The 21,339-nt window shown below is 44.2% G+C and overlaps 1 pseudogene; it reads right to left on the reverse strand.

Moving 5' to 3' along the window:
• Nucleotides 1-4,795: 4,795 nt before the first annotated feature.
• Nucleotides 4,796-20,804, reverse strand: LOC135524961 (FYVE, RhoGEF and PH domain-containing protein 6-like; annotated as a pseudogene).
• Between the last annotated feature and the right edge of the window lie 535 nt (nucleotides 20,805-21,339).

Genomic DNA, 21,339 nt, shown 5'->3' on the forward strand with positions numbered 1-21,339 from the left:
TCATCTATGCATAGTCACTTTAATTACTCTACCTACATATACATACTACCTCAAATAACCGGTGCCCCTGCACATTGACTCTGTATCAGTACCCCCCTGTATATAGTCTCCCTATTGTTATTTCACTGCTGCTCTTTAATTACTTGTTACTTTTATCTCTTATCTGTATTTCATTTAACTGCGTTGTTGGTTAGGGGCTCGTAAGTAAACATTTCACTGTAAGGTTGTATTCTGTTGTATCCTGTTGTATTCGGTGCATGTGACTATTACAATTTGATTTGATTTGAATGTGGGTTCAATGGAAAATGTTCATTTGCCACATCCAGACAAATGGTGGTCGAGAGCAGTGGAAAGGGAAGAAGAACCAATCTCCCCCAGTCCACAATGTGGTGTCCCACTCCTTCAGATGGCACTTGACCGGAGGCTCGTTTTCTGCTCGAACCAATGGCTTGCATGCGCAGTGTTGCTCTGGATCATGTGAACAGTGACGTCAGGGTACAGGGTACAATTTGTTGCACGTTCCCCACACTTCTGCGGGGTCATCACATCGACTGTTCCCGAAACGGGCAATCCGAGTGGATTCCATGTTGGCCGGTAAATCCTGGTTCCGAAACGGGGTCGAGACTTATGTGTCCTCAGCAAGCACCTAAGAGTCTATGAATTCAGAATGCATCACGAGCCGCCAGCTGTTACAGTTGACGGGCTGGGGGCAAGCAGTGTTACATGCATACATTCTGGTTTCCCATACTCAGTCTTTAGGCTTCATAGGAAACGAGAAAATTTGCTGTCTGACTCTCACCGTGTTCCATTTCTGGGTCTCGAGTTCGACTCACTCTGGCTCTGATTAACCAAATTTCAGCTGGGTCACGCAGTGTGTTTTCACCAGTGCCTAGGCCTAATGGGGAGGATGACATCTGTGGTAGAAGCCATTCCCCTGGGGTTATTGTTGTTGTGGCCTTTCCAGCGCTGAGTGCAAGTCGCTCACATAAACGCATTTCACAGCCTAAACCGGTTGCTTTGGGTGTCCCCATCGGGCCTACAGGTTCTGGCCCAGTGGTGGGACCCACTGTTATTGTCAGGGGGCTCCCATGTGTTGAGTTGTAACATGCAGGATGCTGATGACAGACACATCCCCCTAAGGGTATCAGGTGCTTCCTTCCACCTTTGTCGGGCCAGCTGGTGCTGGTCAGAATCAGCAATATTTATGGCGGTAGTGGCATACAGTGAAGGACTCAGTCTCTCTCCCTCCTAACCTTGGTGCTCCCCATTGCTGTGGAGTAGTGTGTACATGCTCTCGCTTCGGGCGACACATGGCCAGTTTTGGCACGCAAAGCCGGAGATTTGGTACCTATGGGCCTGGCCCCTGAGAGGGCCAATCTGGTGGCTAGAGGGTTAACGTTATTTATTCTATTGAGGGGAGTTTGAGCTCTAGTGGGGGGGGAATATGTATACATATCGAATATATTTGTACACTGCCGATTTTGCAGGTTTTCCTACTTACAAAGCATGTAGAGGTCTGTAATTTTATTCATAGGTACACTTCAACTGTGAGAGACGGAATCTAAAACAAAAATAAGGAAAATCACATTGTATGATTTTTAAGTAATTAATTTGCATTTTATTGCATGACATAAGTATTTGATCACCTACCAACCAGTAAGAATTTATATTTATATTGTTAATCTGTAGTCTAGGACCCTATAAATGTAAGGAGGGTCTTATAACCCCTCCCAGTCTATTAATATAACAGAAGCAAAATCAATTTTTCTAATACATCCAACATGTGTACAGCCCCAAATCATGACCGCTAGATTAATCCTGACACACTCCTCAATTGTCCAGTGTTGGTGATCGCGTGCCTACTGGAGCCACTTCTTGTTTTTAGCTGATAGGAGTGGAACCCGGTGTGGTTGTCTGCTGCTATAGCCCATCCGTGGCAAGGACTGATGAGTTGTATGTTCCGAGATGCCGTTCTGCACACCACTGTTGTACTGCCACATTATTTGCCTGTTTGTGGCCCGCCTGTTAGCTTGCATAATTCTATTCTCGGTAAACCCTTGACACTGTTGTGTGTGAAAAGCCCAGGAGGCCGGCCGTTTCTGAGATACTGGAACTGGTGCCCTGGCACCAAACTTCATATCACGTTCAAAGTCACATAGGTCACTTGTTTTGCCAATTCTAACATTGAATCGAACAGTAACTGAAGGACTGTCTGCCACGTCCACGTGACTCATGGTCTGCAGAAGCGAACCGTCATTGTGTACCTAATAAACTGGCCACGGCATAGTTTTGTGGTTGAAGAACGTATACAACTATTATTGAATGTAGGATTAAAAAAATGGCACGGGTGCAATTTAAGACACAATCACGAGTTCCTACCTTCATCCCAGCCAGTGAGAACATGTTGTTGAGTTCGAACTGTCCAGACTGAACAGGGGTGGTGTACAGAAGTGTGTCATTGAACTAGATAAAAATACAATAATTTTATATCACTGGAATTGCTCATCAAGACACTCCATAACTGAAGAACAAACATGTGCAGGTAGAAAGGAGACACAAATAGGTTGTGTTTAGTATGGACAAAATGGAAGAAAACGATCCAAGAGGCACTATCTGAAACTGTCTGATGAAGACAGCTCATTTAATTCCCTACTCACCAGGAAGAACATCCTGGGCTGCATGACCTTCCTCGAGGGCTTCATCAGAACAGCCTCTTTCAGGAACACCCTCCCAAGCAAGACGATTTCACCGTTCAGACTGCACTGAATCTGCACTGGATCAGTTTCTGGATGTTCTCCCGAAAGGTGAGATATTATTATCTAATATTCCACTCAACCAAGACTCTTTAAGCTACTGATCTTAGATACGGGTAAAATAGGTGTGTTGGGTCATTGTCCTGTTGAAAAACAAATCCCACCAAGTCCCACTAAGTGCAAACCAGATGGGATGGCATATCGCTACAGAATGTTGTGGTAGCCATGCTGGTTAAGTGTGCCTTGAATTCTAAATAAATCACAGACAGTGTCACCAGCAAAGCACTATTACACCTCCTCTATGCTTTTTGTTGGGAACTACACATGCAAAGATTATGCGTTCACCTACTCTGCATCTCACAAAGATGCGGTGGTTGGAACCAAAATCAAATTTGGACTCATCAGACCAAAGGACAGATTTCCACCGGTCTAATGTCCATTGCTCGTGTTTCTTGGCCCAAGCAAGTCTCTTCTTATTATTGGTATCCTTTAGTAGTCGTTTCTTTGCAGCAATTCGACCATGAAGGCCCGATTCACGCAATCTCCTCTGAACAGTTGATGTTGAGATGTGTCTGTTACTTGAACTCTGAAGCATTTATTTGGGCTGAAATTTCTGAGGCTGGTAACTCTAATGAACTTATCCTCTGCAGCAGAGGTAACTCTGGGTCTTCCTTTCCTGTGGCGGTCCTCATGAGAGGCAGTTTCATCATAGCACTTGGTTTTTGCAACTGCACTTGAAGAAATGTTCAAAGTTGTTTGAAAATGTTCAGAATTCTCCTTGAACGCACTTCATAATCTTATTATGCTTGAAGAATAGGTGAAGAATTCTGTTTGCAGTGCACTTATTTGACCAGTAGATATACAACAAATGAAACACTTGACCATGTGAATGTGTTGAGTTGTTTACTGTTTTTTGCTGTTATTTTGGGTGTTATTGTGCAATGATCTGTCAAAGTGTTATTACATTTCTCTGGTTTTTTTGAAGACATTTTCCATTGAGTATGCCTTTTAAAACACTACAAAGAGAAAACACTACAAAGCAGTATCAAGGAGTTAGCCAGCTAAATTGCCTAAATATTCTGAAATGCTTTTATTTCTTATAGATAGGATTGAAATGGGCATGGTCTGATTGACTCAACAACCAAAAACACAAGTTTAGCATTCTTAATAAACTAGAAAATCAATAGTTATTTCTGGTTATTTATCCAAGTTAGCTGGCCTACTCATTCACCACGTATCCATCCACAGTTTTTATGCGAGTAAAGTCATATCGTACATATAAAAAAAATCACAACAGCTGTGAAACAGGAAGTTTCAGTGTAATTTTATAAATGCCAACAGATAATTTGTTTGTTTTACATAGTGGGATCTTTTGTGTCAGTAAAATGAATTATGTGGGAATACCTTTATGCGCAAATATTGATATTAACCATCATATCGAAGTAAATTTGTAGTCAAGCGATGAAATGGGGTGTGGTCCTCCCACTACAACTCGGGAAACCATACAGTTTATTCGGCTACAGACAAAATAAGTTATGATGAACTTCACAGGGTGGTGAAAGTGCACGGTGATGAGCTTAATGCTACTTTCCAATAAATATCACAGGTCTCACTCTGGTGACATGATGATCGATGCTTGACTGCCGTTTTGACAAATAAAAATATGCTTGCTATTATCCACAGTAATCTTATCATGTACTGTAGACTAGACTACCCGCACTGTATCTGCGAACATGTTTCTATTTAGACGCAACCGTTTTTGTGACAAAACGGTACGTTTTGTGAGTGCTACGTCATCATGCACTTATTTCTATCGCCAACAATAGGCTCTATGCATTATACCGCCTCCAACGTTCTAATTGACTTCCTACCGGGTTGATGACTTCCGGAGAAATGCTTCGATGATAGCTAGTAAGCTAATGATAAAAACAATAGCAGAAATCGCTCCTAAAGTCAACAACCTGGTAGGAAGTAAATTAGAACGTTGGAGGCGGTATAATGCATAGAGCCTATTGGATGGGAGCCTAGCTAATGATCCTACTTTTGAGTACACCCCTCAGGACTGAGCTTGTCAGTGAAACCAAAGAGACCCCTCAGTTACCTATTTAAAACATTTTTTTTACCTTTATTTAACTAGGCAAGTCAGTTAAGAACAAATTCTTATTTTCAATGACGGCCTAGGAACAGTGGGTTAACTGCCTGTTCAGGGGCAGAATGATAGATTTGTACCTTGTCTGCTCGGGGATTTGAACTTGCGACCTTCCAGTTACTAGTCCAACAGCTCTAACCACTAGGCTACCCTGCCGACCTATGAGCAGAAGCTGATACTGGGGAAACCTCTGAACAGGCTTCAGTAGGTAATGCTTCAGAGTCAGGCTGGCACAGCAGGAACTAGCCTGAGACATATAATAAACACTTTAGTGCACACACTCACAGATCGACTAACAAAGATACACACACCTTTCACTTTAAACAAATCACACACACAGAAAACAGGTTGTCCCAGTGAGTCCGTTTACCTCAAATTCCCGCACTACTGCAGCAAAGGCTGGGTTCTTCCTGTTTTGCTTGTCCAGTAGAGCCACATTATTTTCAAAATCTCTGAGGTATGTCGAGTACATCTTTAGATAGGGCCCTTTATACACAAAGATGTCCGCTAGCCGACCATGCTCGTCCCTGAGGGGTAGGATCAATTTTGTTTGCCAGCTAACTTACCTAAATATTCTGACACAACTCCTTATTCTTTAGAAAGATACGCTTGAAATGGGCATGATCTAGTTGAATCAACAACCAGAAACACATATCTAAGTTTCGCTTTCTTAATTAACCTGTAAATGTGTGGTTATTTATGGTTGTGAATGGAATGGTCAAACCATGTGTTTGATGAGTATGATACCATTCCATTTATTGTTCCAGCCATTACTATGAGCCTGTCCTCCCCAATTAAGGTGCCACTGGCCGACTGTGTCAGGAATGATAGATGTGTGTTTGTGAGTCACAATGTCAGTGATGTATGTAGGCATTATTATTTTGTAGTTGTAATTTATGTTGATGGTGATAGAGTTGAGTGCTAGTGACGGTTCCGGGCCCGTATTCACAGACATTTCAGAGTAGGAATGCTATCAATCCTATGAGAAAAGATTTGAATGATAGCCTGGGTCATAGAAATAGACTAATTCTATAGTTTTAATTCAGGTAGCATTGCTTCTGGCAATAGAAATATAATAACTAGAATATACAAATTCCAATTTTACAATTCTGGTACCATTGTGTGACCCTCTCCTCCAGCTCTCTGAGCAGGTCATGGTACAATTCATAGAGCTGAGGAAGGTAGTACAGGATCTGGAACCTCTATAATAGGTTTCCCACATTTGATGAGACGCCTTTGCCACCGCATCACGGAAGTTCTGTATGGGAGGGATGGATGTGTCAGTGGGAGAGACAGAGACACAGGACACACAACACACAGACAGACACACAATGTCTTTCAGAGGGGTTGGGTTAAATGCGGAAGACACATTTCAGTTGAACAACTGACTCGGTATCCCCTTTCCCATTTCCTTTCCTTTTGTATAGCTTTTATTGTTTTTACACAGAAAAGTGTTAGGCTGCAAGCACAACACATCAAATGTTCCAAGTTTGGAACATTTCAGTGCACTTAGATCTGAGCCATAAGAATGAGCCATCCTCAACCTCTGACCTCTATACCAAGCGGTCTTACATGAAAGCCCTGTTTAGTTTCCAATACCCCCCACCACCTCACACACACACACCCAGTCCTCTTAAAAAAGTGGAGCAGGAGAGGAGGGGATGAGAGGAGGAGAGAAGGAAAGCCTTGGGGCTCTCAGGGAAAGTTTTTCTGCTTCTCTTTCTGATGATGGTGGTGAAGGTATTTGGTGCTTTTTTGTGGTTCATGGAACAACTCGGACAGCACAGCAACTGCTTACAGGGCAGAGTACAACACATACAGTACCAGATAGGCTCTAAGGGGTGCGGGCCCTGTAGCATGGATCTCCTGTGGTTTACATCTGGGGGGGGGGGGCAGAGATGGGGGTCCCCACGTCCCTTGAAATATGTGTCAGTGAGAGCACCATACATTTTACATTACACTTAACAAGTGTTGCTTGTCAGAACCGTACAGAGTAGTGATGCTGGACGGGCGGGCAGGTGCGGGCAGCCATCTGGTTAAAGAGCATGTATTTAGTTTTATTTGTATTTAAGAGCAGTTGGAGGCTTTCGAAGACTTTAGAAAGACAGGGTAGGATATATATAGGTCTGTAGCAGTTTGGGTCAAGAGTGTGTCCCCCTTTGAAGAGGGGGATGACCGCAGCTGTTTTCCAATCTTTGGGAATCTCAGATGACACGAAAGAGAGGTTGAAGAGGCTAGTAATAGGGATTGCAACAATTTCGGCAGATCATTTTAGAAAGAAAGGGTCCAGATTGTCTAGCCCGGCTGATTTGTAGGGGTCCAGATTTTGCAGCTCTTTCAGAACATTAGCTAACTGGGAGAAGGAGAAATGGGGAAGGCTTGGGCGAGTTGCTGGGGGGGTGCAGGGCTGTTGACCGGGGTCGGGGTAGCCAGGTGGAAAGCATGGCCAGCCGTAGTAAAATGTTTATTGAAATTCTCAATTATAGTGGATTTATCGGTGGTGACAGAGTTTCCTATCCTCAGTGCAGTGGGCAGCTGGGAGGAGGTGCTCTTATTCTCCATGGACTTTACAGTGTCCCAGAACTTTTTTGAGTTTGTATTGCAGGAAGCAAATTTCTGCTTGAAAAAGCTAGCCTTGGCTTTCCTAACTGCCTGTTAGGAATGAGGGCATAGCGGGAATGAGGAAAGTAGTGTACAGTTCAGAAACCCAATGTATGTCCCTCATGGTGGACTGTGCCCCAGTGGTTAGCATAATCAAAATGCAAATGGAGAAGTCTCACTTACAGTACATACTGGAGTTCTCACTAGATATTTCATGAACAGTAAAATGCAAGCCACAGTTCTGTAGAGAATGATAAGTCTGTCAACATGTTTTTTGTATCAAACGTAGCACAAAGATGGCAAAATGTCAGAATACTTACAATATGGAGAAGCTTCAGGACGTTGACAATACATTCTCCGAGCTCATGATCTCCCTTGCAATGTGGACTACCTTGCTCTCCTTGGCACCACTGTCAGCCTAGCGCAGACACAGATACAAACACTAAGTCAATCACTACATTTTCACCAAGATCGTGGGTTCAATTCTCACAGGGATCATATACTAGAAATGCATGCACTCACTGTACTGTAAGTAACCTTACATCAAAACATCTGTGAAGTGGCATATTTTCTTTCTATTTTCTAGCAGCTCACCTCCCTCTCCCCATGCTGCTCAGGTTCCCCTTTGTTGGAGGAGGAAGTGTCATCGTCCTCATCCAAGCTGTGAACCATGATGTCCTCATCATCCATCTGGCCAACATCCTCATCTATAGAGCTCCTGTTGGGAGGACAGTAGATTAGTCAGTAATGCACGTACACAAAAACACACACGTACCACTCACCTAGGAGAGAGAAAGGGTGGAGGAGAGTGTGATATAAAAGTAGGATGGTGAAAGAGGGAGAGAGGAAGGAGAGGTTGGTTGGTATAAAACGCCTGAGTAAGCATATCACATCAGGGAGGTGTCTTTCTTACAGAAGAAAAATCATCAGTCCACCAGTATTCCAACATTTCCTGGTGTGACCACAGAGAACACAAAGGAAATAGGTGTTTGACAGACAGCAAAAAAAATATTGCCTTGGGTCAGAGTAGTTTGGCTGGATGTCCACACTATTGCCAACCCAAACATTACGGAAGGCTCGGCTCCAAGCTGGTCACTCCTCTCTACCTATCTGCTTGTTGACTTGATCTTGAGGAAGTTAAAGGTGTCACAGGCCAACACAGACATAAGAAAGGCCTGGTTCCAAACCCGCTGACGCTACCTTAATCCTAGGCCCTTGGCTCCAACCAGCTATAATATGACAAAAACACCACCTAGCCAAGCAGGAGGCTTAGCAGAACTATTGTTGTTAGGCATTGGTTTAGAACTGGACCATGGTGTGTTGCTACTTCAAGTAGCCTCCTTCTCTGTGCATTCTGGGGCCATGCCCTGTTTAAAGTAGATATTCTATGGTATGGCTATATTTGTGAGAGGCTCAATGTGTGTTAGATGCATGTGACTGTTTCACTCTGAAATAAAGTGGACTGACTAACACACTAAGCTGTTGGTTCAAGGCACAGAACACTGAACAGTTTTCTATTTAACTAGGCAAGTCAGTTAAGAGCAAATTCTTATTTACAATGATGTTCTACCAAAAGGCATCTGGCGGGAACGGGGGCTGGGATTAAAATATAAATAAGTAAATATAGGACAAAACACACATCACGACAAGAAAGACAACAACACTACATAAAGACAGACCTAAGACAACAATATAGCAAGGCAGCAACACATGACAACACAGCATGGTAGCAACACGGTACAAACATTATTGGGCACAGACAACAGCACAAAGGGTATGAAGGGTATGAAGGTAGAGACAACAATACATCACGCAAAGCAGCCACAGGGATGTGTGTGCTTTGGGGACCTTTAACAGAATGTGACTGGCAGAACTCAACCTCAATTGTATTTTTTATAAACAATTACTTGCTGGAATGACAGCATGAATTAGACAGAAAATTATCCAAGCCAGAATTTCGTGATGTGAAATATAAGGGGGGAGTGAGGCCTAAGTGGGTTTTATAAATAAGCATCAACCAATGGGCCTTGCGACGGGTATACAGAGATCACCAGTGTACAGAGGAGTACAGAGTGCAGTGATGTGTCCTATAAGGAGCATTGGTGGCAAATCTGATGGCCGAATGGTAAAGAACATCTAGTCGCTCGAGAGCACCCTTACCTGCCGATCTATAAATTATGTCTCCATAATCTAGCATGGGTAGGATGGTCATGTGGGCAGCGTCTTGACAGAGAGCTTCAGCTCCAGGGGTCTCCGGTAAGAATTAAGTTTCTGTCCATCGGAGCGGGTGAAGTCTGCAGAGGAGAAGGACTTGGTTCTCCCTTTCCCCAGGGTGGAGCGAGGCGGCTTGGACAGCATCAGTGTTTCACCAATGCTGTTCTTACTGGAGATAGGTGATACCAGCATCTGCAGGATGCTCTTTCCTGGTCGCTCCCCTGGGGTTGCAGCTAGCGCTTTCATATTTAGAGCCCTGTCATCTTGACTGCCCTTAGCCAGTACACGTCCATCATCATCACTGTCTGAGGTCTTTCCTTTCTCCCCTTTTCCCTCTTCTGACAGTTCCTTCTTCAGTACCAATGCTGACGGGGAGCTGTGTCCCTGTGGTTTCTTGGGGACAACTGCCATCTTGCTGGTTGCCACGGTGAAAGGCGAGTGGCAGTTGGAGTTGAGCTCCAGCTGGTTGGGCAGACTGGTCGAGAAAGGATGACAAGTAATCTCACCATGGATCACCTCCTTGTCTACTGAACACTCCTTTTCATAGACACAGTCATCCAGCCATCCCTTATTCTCCTCCTCTACATCCTGAGGGAGGTGCAGATGGGAGGAGGTGGAAGAGGTCTGTGCTGCTTTCTCAGGTTCAGACAGAAAGGCTTTCTTTCTGGAAGGGGCTGCAGGTGGATGGCAGGGTGTACTGGACGATGGAAGACCCTCCCAGCTTTCACTAGTCCTGGCAGGAATGTTGTGTGCGTGACAAGCAGGTGTGCGTTGGCAGACAGAGACGGGCTGTTCTTCCTCTCCAGTGACACCTTCACCTTTCTGACCATTGTTTCCCTCCACTCCCTCCCCTCCGTCTGACCCCTCCCCTCCTCTGGGTCTTCCTGTCTAACCAGGGCAGACTTCCTGGGTTTCCGTGGTACAGGGAGGGGGAGACGCTTCCTAAGTACAGCTGGGTTTTGATTGGGCTTGCCAGTGTCTCTACCAATAGAACAAGAGGAGGGGATGGTGTCACCACCACCATTGGCGTCATTGCTCTGGGTGCTCTCCTGAGGAAGAGGGCACTATGTCAGGGTGTACTGACGTCACAATGTCTGATTTGACGTTCTGATTTGTGTTTAAGAGGTGGTTATTAGTGGACAGCAACATAGCCTGTACACAAACATCTGGTAAAGTGTTGTTTACTGCTTGGCTCTTGTTGTTGTCGTCTCCTTTGTTCTCTCGAGATCGAGATTTGGGAACAAGCTCTATTCTGGATTCCTCCATTTTGCTATTGTTATGCAACGTTTTCATGTCTTTTTCAATCTCTACATCCGGTGTGTTGCCGTTCCCCACACACAGACAGTTCTTCTGGCTACACTGACAAATTGGAATAATATAATCACAATCTGGTTTCTTGTTCTCTTGATGCTGTATTCCATTTCTGCAGTTCAGAAGACCTATACTTCTGGACATTTCCGATGGTCTCTGACCATCGTTCACTGTGGTCTGATTGTGACTTGCAGTCTTTGATGAGAGTGGTTTGGACTCCAACGCCGTGGTGAGGCATGGTTTGGGGAAGCATGGTGGTTTGTGGGCTACAGCCGAGGATGGAGAGGGCCCTGGCTTCTGGGGCTGAGGGATCTTTGGTTTGGCGGCCACCGGTGGCTTCTGCATGCCTAGAGAGAGAGAGAGAGAGAGAGAGAGAACAGGCATTAAAAACTTAGGAAAAGTGGCACCATCACCCTCATACATGTCAAACAGTCCTAACTGAAAGTAAAAGTTAGAGTTCTAAAGATTACATTTTTATTGATCATTCTAGTATAAGAAAATCCTGGAACTCTAGAATACAAATGACAGTTAAATGCTCTGTAAAAGCTAACAGATGCTGGGCTAACAAGGAGAAAGGGGTGTGTACCTCCACTCAGAGGGTTGACATATGGGTAAATCCATTTGAATTCAATCACTTTTTGAGAGGATCCCTTTTGATTTTAAAACAAAACTCTTTATGCATTTGGCCGTGAAAGAAGTGTTCAAAAAGTGACGTTTTAGACCTGAATACCAAAACACTCAGGAGATAAAGGTGCTCAAAGTGAACCCATTTTGCAAACCCCACCATACCATGAGACATCCATGTCTTCAACACTGGAAAATATAAACGGTCGACTTTGCTTACAAACGGTGTTTGTAAAATTGTCATTTTTCATCCTTTAAACATCAATTATCTAACAGCACATATACTCCATGTTTTTACATGTTGCAGCCTTAGACCCTGTTTTACATCTTCTGAGTTGTTTGTATTGTCCCCCGCCATCGCTCTTGACTACAGGGTGGGTCTCATTTCAATCATAGAAATATAATTCATAGAATGAACCCATCCCTTCAGACCACTGCAATTTACCTGGTACACCATTGACATATAAATTGAAAATGTTTACGTATAATTACTACCACAAAGATGACCGCTGGTCCTGTGTATTCTATTATCTATTATTTCAATAGGTTTCTCTGGAGGGTTTCTGTGGGGGTACTGAGAAGCTGGCTCCCAAGTGGTTGGGCCTATGTCCTCCAAGGCCCAGTCATGTGAAATCCATAGATTAGGGCCTCATTTATTTCCTTATATGAACTGTAGCTAAGTAAAAACTTTTACATTGTTGCATTTATATTTTTGTTCAGTATAGATCTGAACTGCTGACAGGAATAGAGATAGGAATACAAAGGGAGAGAGGCAGTGGTTTGGCTTGTCCCCAGCAAAATCAGCACTGTCTGAAAACCAAACTGCTATGGTGTATTATTTATTCCCACTCAGTTTGGCCTGATCGGTGTCCCACTTTTCTGAACAAAAAACAATGTAATAGTCAACTGAAATCAAAGAGAACAGTTTCCCTTTCTTTTAATGCAACGCCAAAAACAAAGAGTATGCTGTGATGGGATGGACATTATATTAAGAATTTCTTGGTTAATTCATTTTTACTCATCACAGACATTTGGGAGTTAACCCCTAAACTACCTGCTCTGTAGTTGTTTGAACTTAACTTCATCGTTGTGCCTGCATTATTGGGACAATCAAAACTAGCCTACACTGTAGGGCCACCAAATCGCTCCAACAATGTGGTGATTCATATGTTTTACTTAATTTAAAATATATATATATATATATATATATATATATATATATATATATATCATCCCAAATGTATCATTGTTTAAGGTTTGTGTAATGCCTAATCTCTACACGGGTAAATTAAGCTTGCTTTTCAAATCCTCTAACCCAATCGAAATCCATTAATACGTCTCATCAACTACAGCCTGTCAATTCCCCTGCGCTCATGATGTTGATTCATGTCGCACACACATTCCTCCGGCTGACTTTTCAAATATTTTCTTCCAATGGAAACCGCCCGCTTTCTTCTTTCAGGTGCATTGTCAAGACTCGAGTGTGGTGTCAAAACTTGGTAAGTAATCTTCCTATCCACCCGTTAGATTTGGTAACGTTTCTTCTTTTGATCCTGAACAGGCAATTGTTCTGCTGCACTGATCCGCTCCGATGTTATCAACTCTGGCTGTGAAGTCTACGCTGTGAGCGCAGATGTATAAAGGAGTTTATTCACAACATATCCACTAGGGGGCTCACAACTCCACAAATCAAATATACATCTGTTGGGTAGATTGAGTGCTATGATTTGGGGCAAGCTCAAGAACCTAAACATTGAATTAACATTATACAAAACGTTACAAGCTACAATTTCAATGAAGAACTATCTATACAGGAACTTCACAGGGACTTTAAGGAAGTGCTCTCTCAGGTCATGGACATTCATTACTGATATGGTCAGAGAGTTGCAGTGGATGCCTTGCATATGTTTTTACATGTATTTTTTAAATTTATTTTTGTTTTATTTGTATGCCATCGCTGTCAGTGTTTACGTTTCCAATTGGATGTCTTTAAAGCCTATTGTATTTGTCAATCCCTGTATTTATTCATATGTTTAATAAAAAAAGCTTCACAAAAAAATTTCCTGTGCTCAACAATGGAAGTAATAGGCCTATATATTTGTTTGCTGAATATTGTATGTACCATCACATATTGTGTGCTGAAGTTGAATATAATTCTCCATCATCAGTGCTAATAACAGCAATTAAGCAACAGAGTTGTGTGGAAAAATGAATACGCTGGAGTTTCAGTATGCAAGTTAAGAGATTTGTGTCAGGAAGTACGTATGGAACTAAAGTCTTCATTCATATCTTCAGTATCTTTATCAGCGTGAACATTCCACAGAGTAGGCTATTCTAAAACCATTATTGCTCTACACACTGACACTACATTGTCACAATATCAGTTAGTGAATCACTCAGTGAGGAAGAAACTCTCTCCATCCCTCTCTCTATTCAATTTCAATTTAAGGGCTTTATTGGCATGGGTAACATATGTTTACATTGCCAAAACAAGTGAAATAGATAATAAAGAAAAGTCAAATAAACAATACAAAATTAACAGTGAACATTACATTCACAAATGTTCCAAAAGAATAAAGACATTTCAAATGTCATATTATGTCTATTTACAGTGTTGTAATGATGTGCAAATAGTTCAACTACAAAAGGGAAAATAAACATAAAATATAGGATGTATTCACAGAATTGTTTGTTCTTCACTGGTTGCCCTTTTCTTGTGGCAACAGGTCACAAATCTTGCTGCTGTGATGGCACAGAGGGGTATTTTAACCCAATAGATAAGGGAGTTTATCAAAATTGGATTTGTTTTTTCAAATTCTTTGTGGGTCTGTGTAACCTGAGGGAAATATGTGTCTCTAATATGGTCATATATTTGACAGGAGGTTAGGAAGTGCAGCTCAGTTTCCACCTCATTTTGTGGGCAGTGTGCACATAGCCTGTCTTCTCATGAGAGCCAGGTCTGCCTTTGGCGGCCTTTCTCAATAGCAAGGCTAAGCTCACTGAGTCTGTACATAGTCGAAGATTTCCTTAATTTTAGGTCAGTCACAGTGGTCAGGAATTCTGCCACTGCATACTCTCTGTTTACAGCCAAATAGCATTCTAGTTTGCTCTGTTTTTTTGTAAATTCTTTCCAATGTGTCAAGTAATTTTCTTTTTTTTCTCATGATTTGGTTGGGTCTAATTTTGTTGCTGTCCTGGTGCTCTGTGGGGTCGGTTTGTGTTCTTGAACAAAGCCCCAGGACCACCTTGCTGAGGAGGCTCTTCTCCAGGTTCATTTCTCTGTAGGTGGTGGCTTTGTTATTGAAGGTTTGGGAATTGCTTCCTTTTAGGTGGTTGTAGAATTTAACAGCTCTTTTCTGGATTTTTATCATTAGCGGGTATCGGCCTAATTCTACTCTGCGTGCATTATTTGATGTTTTACATTGTACACAGAGGATATTTTTGCAGTCTCAATTAGGTGTTTGTCCCATTTTGTGAATTATTGGTTGGTAAGCGGACGCCAGACCTCACAACCATAAAGAGTTTTTTGTGTGCTCTAGGGCAACAGTGTCTATATGGAATTTGTATTCGTGGTCCTGGCAACTGGACATTTTTTGGAACACCATTATTTTAGTCTTACTTAGTTTTACTGTCAGGGCCCAGGTTTGACAGAATCTGTGCAGAAGATCTAGGTGCTGCTGTAGACCCTCCTTGGTTGGGGACAGAAGCACCATATCATCAGCAAACAGTAAACATTTGACTTCAGATTCTAGTAGGGGGAGGCCAGGTGCTGCAGACTGTTCTTGTGCCCTCGCCAATTCGTTGTTATATACAGTGCCTTGCGAAAGTATTCGGCCCCCTTGAACTTTGCGACCTTTTGCCACATTTCAGGCTTCAAACATAAAGATATAAAACTGTATTTTTTTTAAGAATCAACAACAAGTGGGACACAATCATGAAGTGGAACGACATTTATTGGATATTTCAAACTTTTTTAACAAATCAAAAACTGAAAAATTGGGCGTGCAAAATTATTCAGCCCCCTTAAGTTATTTGTAGCGCCACCTTTTTGCTGCGATTACAGCTGTAAGTTGCTTGGGGTATGTCTCTATCAGTTTTGCACATCGAGAGACTGACATTTTTTCCCATTCCTTCTTGGAAAACAGCTCGAGCTCAGTGAGGTTGGATGGAGAGCATTTGTGAACAGCAGTTTTCAGTTCTTTCCACAGATTCTCGATTGGTTTCAGGTCTGGACTTTGACTTGGCAATTCTAACACCTGAATATGTTTATTTTTGAACCATTCCATTGTAGATTTTGCTTTATGTTTTGGATCATTGTCTTGTTGGAAGACAAATCTCCGTCCCAGTCTCAGGTCTTTTGCAGACTCCATCAGGTTTTCTTCCAGAATGGTCCTGTATTTGGCTCCATCCATCTTCCCATCAATTTTAACCATCTTCCCTGTCCCTGCTGAAGAAAAGCAGGCCCAAACCATGATGCTGCCACCACCATGTTTGACAGTGGGTATGGTGTGTTCAGGGTGATGAGCTGTGTTGCTTTTACGCCAAACATAACGTTTTGCATTGTTGCCAAAAAGTTCAATTTTGGTTTCATCTGACCAGAGCACCTTCTTCCATATGTTTGGTGTGTCTCCCAGGTGGCTTGTGGCAAACTTTAAACGACACTTTTTATGGATATCTTTAAGAAATGGCTTTCTTCTTGCCACTCTTCCATAAAGGCCAGATTTGTGCAATATACGACTGATTGTTGTCCTATGGACAGAGTCTCCCACCTCAGCTGTAGATCTCTGCAGTTCATCCAGAGTGATCATGGGCCTCTTGGCTGCATCTCTGATCAGTCTTCTCCTTGTATGAGCTGAAAGTTTAGAGGGACGGCCAGGTCTTGGTAGATTTGCAGTGGTCTGATACTCCTTCCATTTCAATATTATCGCTTGCACAGTGCTCCTTGGGATGTTTAAAGCTTGGGAAATCTTTTTGTATCCAAATCCAGCTTTAAACTTCTTCACAACAGTATCTCGGACCTGCCTGGTGTGTTCCTTGTTCTTCATGATGCTCTCTGCGCTTTTAACGGACCTCAGACTATCACAGTGCAGGTGCATTGAGCATGCCCCCATTGTCATCGACGGGGCTGCATTTGAGCAGGGAGAGAGCTTCAAGTTCCTTGGTGTTCACATCACCCACAAAATTAGCATGGTCCAAGTACACCAAGACAGTCGTGAAGAGGGCACGACAAAACCTATTCCCCCTCAGGACACTGAAAAGATTTGGCATGGGTCCTCAGATTCTCAAAAGGTTCTACAGCTGCACCATCGAGAGCATCCTGACTGTTTGCATCACTGCCTGGTATGGCAACTGTCCAGCCTCCGACCGCAAGGCACTACAGAGGGTAGTGCGTATGGCCCAGTACATCACTGGGGCCAAGCTTCCTGCCATCCAGGATCTCTATACCAGGCGGTGTCAGAGGAAGGACCTAAAAATTGTCAAAGACTCCAGCCACCCTAGTCATAGACGATAAGTGGTACCGGAGCGCCAAGTCTAGGTCCAAGAGGCTTCTCAACAGTTTATACCCCCACGCCATAAGACTCCTGAACAGCTAATCAAATTGCCCCATCCCTCACCCCCTATTGTACGCTACTGCTATTCTCCGTTTATTATTTATTCATAGTCACTTTAGCTCTACCTACATGTACATATTACCTCAATTACCTCAACTAACCGGTGCCCCCACACATTGACTCTGTACCGGTACCCCCTGTATGTAGCCTCGCCATTGATATTTTACTACTGCTCATTAATTATTATTATTTGTTACTTTTGTTTCTTGTTTTTTTACTCATCTATTTGTTACATTTCCCTGTAAGCATTTCCCTGTAAGGTCTGCACCTGTTGTATTCGACAATGATGCATGTGTAACGGTTCTCGTCTGTCAAAGGAGAAGCGGACCAAAATGCAGCGTGGTGGTTATTCATGTTCTTTAATGAAAAAGAACTCGACATGAAATAACTAACAATACAAAAACAACAAACGGAACGTGAAAACCTATACAGCCTATCTGGTGAACACAAACACAAAGATAGGAACAATCACCCACAAAATACTCAAAGAATATGGCTGCCTAAATATGGTTCCCAATCAGAGACAACGATAAACACCTGCCTCTGATTGAGAACCACTCCAGACAGCCATAGACTATGCTAGATAGCCCCACTAAGCCACACACCCAACACCTAACAACACCCCAAGACAAAACACACCACAATAAACCCATGTCACACCCCGGCCTGACCAAATAAATAAAGACAAACACAATATACTACGTCCGGGGCGTGACAGAACGCACCCCCTAAGGTGCGGACTCCCGGACGTACACCAAAACCATAGGGGAGGGTCTGGGTGGGCGTCTGTCCATGGTGCCGGCTCCGGCGCAGGATGTGGACCCCACTCTATCAATGTCTTAGTCCCTCCTCCTCGCATCCTCGGATAGTCCACCCTCGCCGCCGACCATGGCCTAGTAGTCCTCATCTAGAACCCCACTGGACTAAGGGGCAGCTCGGTACTGAGGGGCAGCTCAGTACTGTGGGCCAGCTCGGTACTGAGGGGCAGCTCGGGACTGAGGGGCAGCTCGGGACTGAGGCAGCTCGGGACTGAGGGGAAGCTCGGGACTGAGGGGAAGCTCGGGACTGAGGGGAAGCTCGGGACTGAGGGGAAGCTCGGGACTGAGGGGAAGCTCGGGACTGAGGGGAAGCTCAGCACTGAGGGGAAGCTCAGCACTGAGAGGAAGCCAGCACTGATAGGAAGCCAGCACTGATAGGAAGTTCAGCACTGATAGGAACCTCAGGCAGGTAGTTGGATCCGGCAGATCCTGGCTGGCTGGCGGTTCTGACAGATCCTGGCTGACTGGCGGATCTGGAAGAGTCTGGCTGACTGGCGGATCTGGAAGAGTCTGGTTGACTGGCAGATCTGGAAGAGTCTGGCTGACTGGCGGATCTGGAAGAGTCTGGCTGACTGGCGGATCTGGAAGAGTCTGGCTGACTGGCGGATCTGGAAGAGTCTGGCTGACTGGCGGATCTGGAAGATTCTGGCTGACTGGCGGATCCTGGCAGACTGATGGCTCTGGCTGCTCCATGCCGACTGGCAGCTCTGGCTGCTCCATGCAGACTGACAGCTCTGGCTGCTCCATGCAGACTGGCAGCTCTGGCTGCGCTAAACAGGCAGGAGACTCCAGCAGCGCTGTAGAGGCGGAAGGCTCTGGCTGCGCTGAACAGGCGGGAGACTCTGGCAGTGCTGTAGAGGAGGAAGGCTCTGGCTGCGCTGAACAGGCGGGAGACTCCGGCAGCGCAGGAGAGGAGAAAGGCTCCGGCAGCGCTGAACAGGCGGGAGACTCCGGCAGCGCAGGAGAGGAGGAAGCTCGGCAGCGCTGGAGAGGCGAGGCGCACTGTAGGCCTGATGCGTGGTGCTGGCACTGGTGGTACTGGGGCGAGGACACGCACAGGAAGCCTAGTGCGGGGAGCTGCCACCGGAGGGCTGGTGTGTGGAGGTGGCACAGGATGGGCTAGACCGCGAAGGCGTACTGGAGATCTTGAGAGCAGTGCTGGCACAGGATGTGCAAGGCTAGGGAGGTGCACAGGAGGCCTGGTGCGTTAGGCTGGCACCATCTTCACCAGCTGACTAACACGCACCTCAGGACGAGTATGGAGCGCAGAACCAGGTGCCATCAAATCCCCGACACGCTCCGTCAGGCGAATTCCATGTTTAAAGCACCAACACAGCAACTCCGTCATTTCTCTCTCCTCCAATTTCCCCATTAACTCCTTCACAGTCTCTGCTTCGCTCACCTCCAACACCGGCTCTGGTTCTGGTCTCCTCCTTGGCTCCTCATGATAAACAGGGAGAGTTGGCTCAGGTCTGACTCCTGACTCTGCCACACTCTCCCTGAGCCCCCCCCAAGAAGTTTTTGGGGCTGACTCTCGGGCTTCCAACCGCGTCGCCGTGCTGCCTCCTCATACCGGCGCCTCTCCGCTTTCACCGCCTCCAGTTCTTCTTTGGGGCGGCGATATTCTCCAGGCTGAGCCCATGGTCCTTCTCCGTCCAATTCATCCTCCCATGTCCATTCCTCTCTTTGTTGCTCCTGCTGTTGCTGTTGCCTGTTACCATGCCGTTTGGTCCCGTTGTGGTGGGTGATTCTATAACGGTTCTCGTCTGTTGAAGGAGAAGCGGACCAAAATGCAGCGTGGTGGTTATTCATGTTCTTTAATGAAAAAGAACTCGACATGAAATAACTAACAATACAAAAACAACAAACGGAACGTGAAAACCTATACAGCCTATCTGGTGAACACAAACACAGAGACAGGAACAATCAACCACGAAATACTCAAAGAATATGGCTGCCTAAATATGGTTCCCAATCAGAGACAACGATAAACACCTGCCTCTGATTGAGAACCACTCCAAACAGCCATAGACTATGCTAGATACCCCCACTAAGCCACACACCCAACACCTAACAACTCCCCAAGACAAAACACACCACAATAAACCCATGTCACACCCCGGCCTGACCAAATAAATAAAGACAAACACAATATACTACGACCAGGGCGTGACAGCATGTGACAAATAACATTTGATTTGATTTGGTCCTCCTGGTTCATCTTTGGTATTTGAGGCATTCCATTCCACAATGAACGCCAGGCCGTCCCTCCTCCTCCTTCTGCTCCTCCTCCTCCCCCTCCTTCTCCTCCTCCTTACTTGTGGCTTGACGTCTCCTTAGGGGCGGAGGATGGGTGGTTTGTTTAGGCCATTCTCTACTTGCTTGGTTGTCTGCAATTTTCTGTATAAAATGAAGTAATTCTTTATGAGAAAGAGCCCCACCTAACTCAGAGTGAAGTGAGAGGTCACACACATATTGATAAATTGACACACTCAAGTAATTGAATCAGCAACTATGGGAAATATGGATATCTTGTGTTGCAGGCAAAGGTATAGAAATAGATCAAATAGAGTAGAGCCAGTCTGGAATACATACCTCCTCGCTCCTCTGGTACTGTAGAAGCAAACTCCCCCAACTCGCTCATCAACTGAGGGGCCACATGCTTGTATGCATCCATTGGGTTCATGTCATCCAGCCAGTCCAGACTCCTCCCACCACCCATGTTCATTAGTCCGTTAACAGTGGGGAGATATGAGGTTTATCACTTATGAAGATTTTATTTTGCACTTTGTGGGCATTATCGTTGTTTCAAAAAAACTTTTGATAACTCATCCTTGTCCTCAACACACTGTGCGTGCAAAGGCTATCAATAAATGAAAATAATAGAAAATATAGAAATGCAAAAAAATAACAACAATATTATTAACCACTAAGTAACAACAACAAAAAACACAGACTTAATACTCTAAATGCGTTACCAATAAAGACCTACTTTGGATAAAGGACATACCTTTGTTTGTTGCCAAAAGTGCACCAGCATTTGCAGTGGTGGAAAAAGTAGGCTTACCCAATTTTCATACTTGGTTAAAAGTAAATAGAAAATGACTCAAGTAAAATTTAAAGTAATCCATTAACTTAATACTACTTGAGTAAAATTCTAAAAGTATTTGGTTTTAAATATAATTAAGTATCAACAGTAAATGTAATTGCTAAAATATTCTTAAGTATCAAAAGTAAAATAAAAAGTATAAATCATT

Source organism: Oncorhynchus masou, chromosome 31, assembly GCF_036934945.1.
Source record: "Oncorhynchus masou masou isolate Uvic2021 chromosome 31, UVic_Omas_1.1, whole genome shotgun sequence".
NCBI lineage: Eukaryota > Metazoa > Chordata > Actinopteri > Salmoniformes > Salmonidae > Oncorhynchus > Oncorhynchus masou.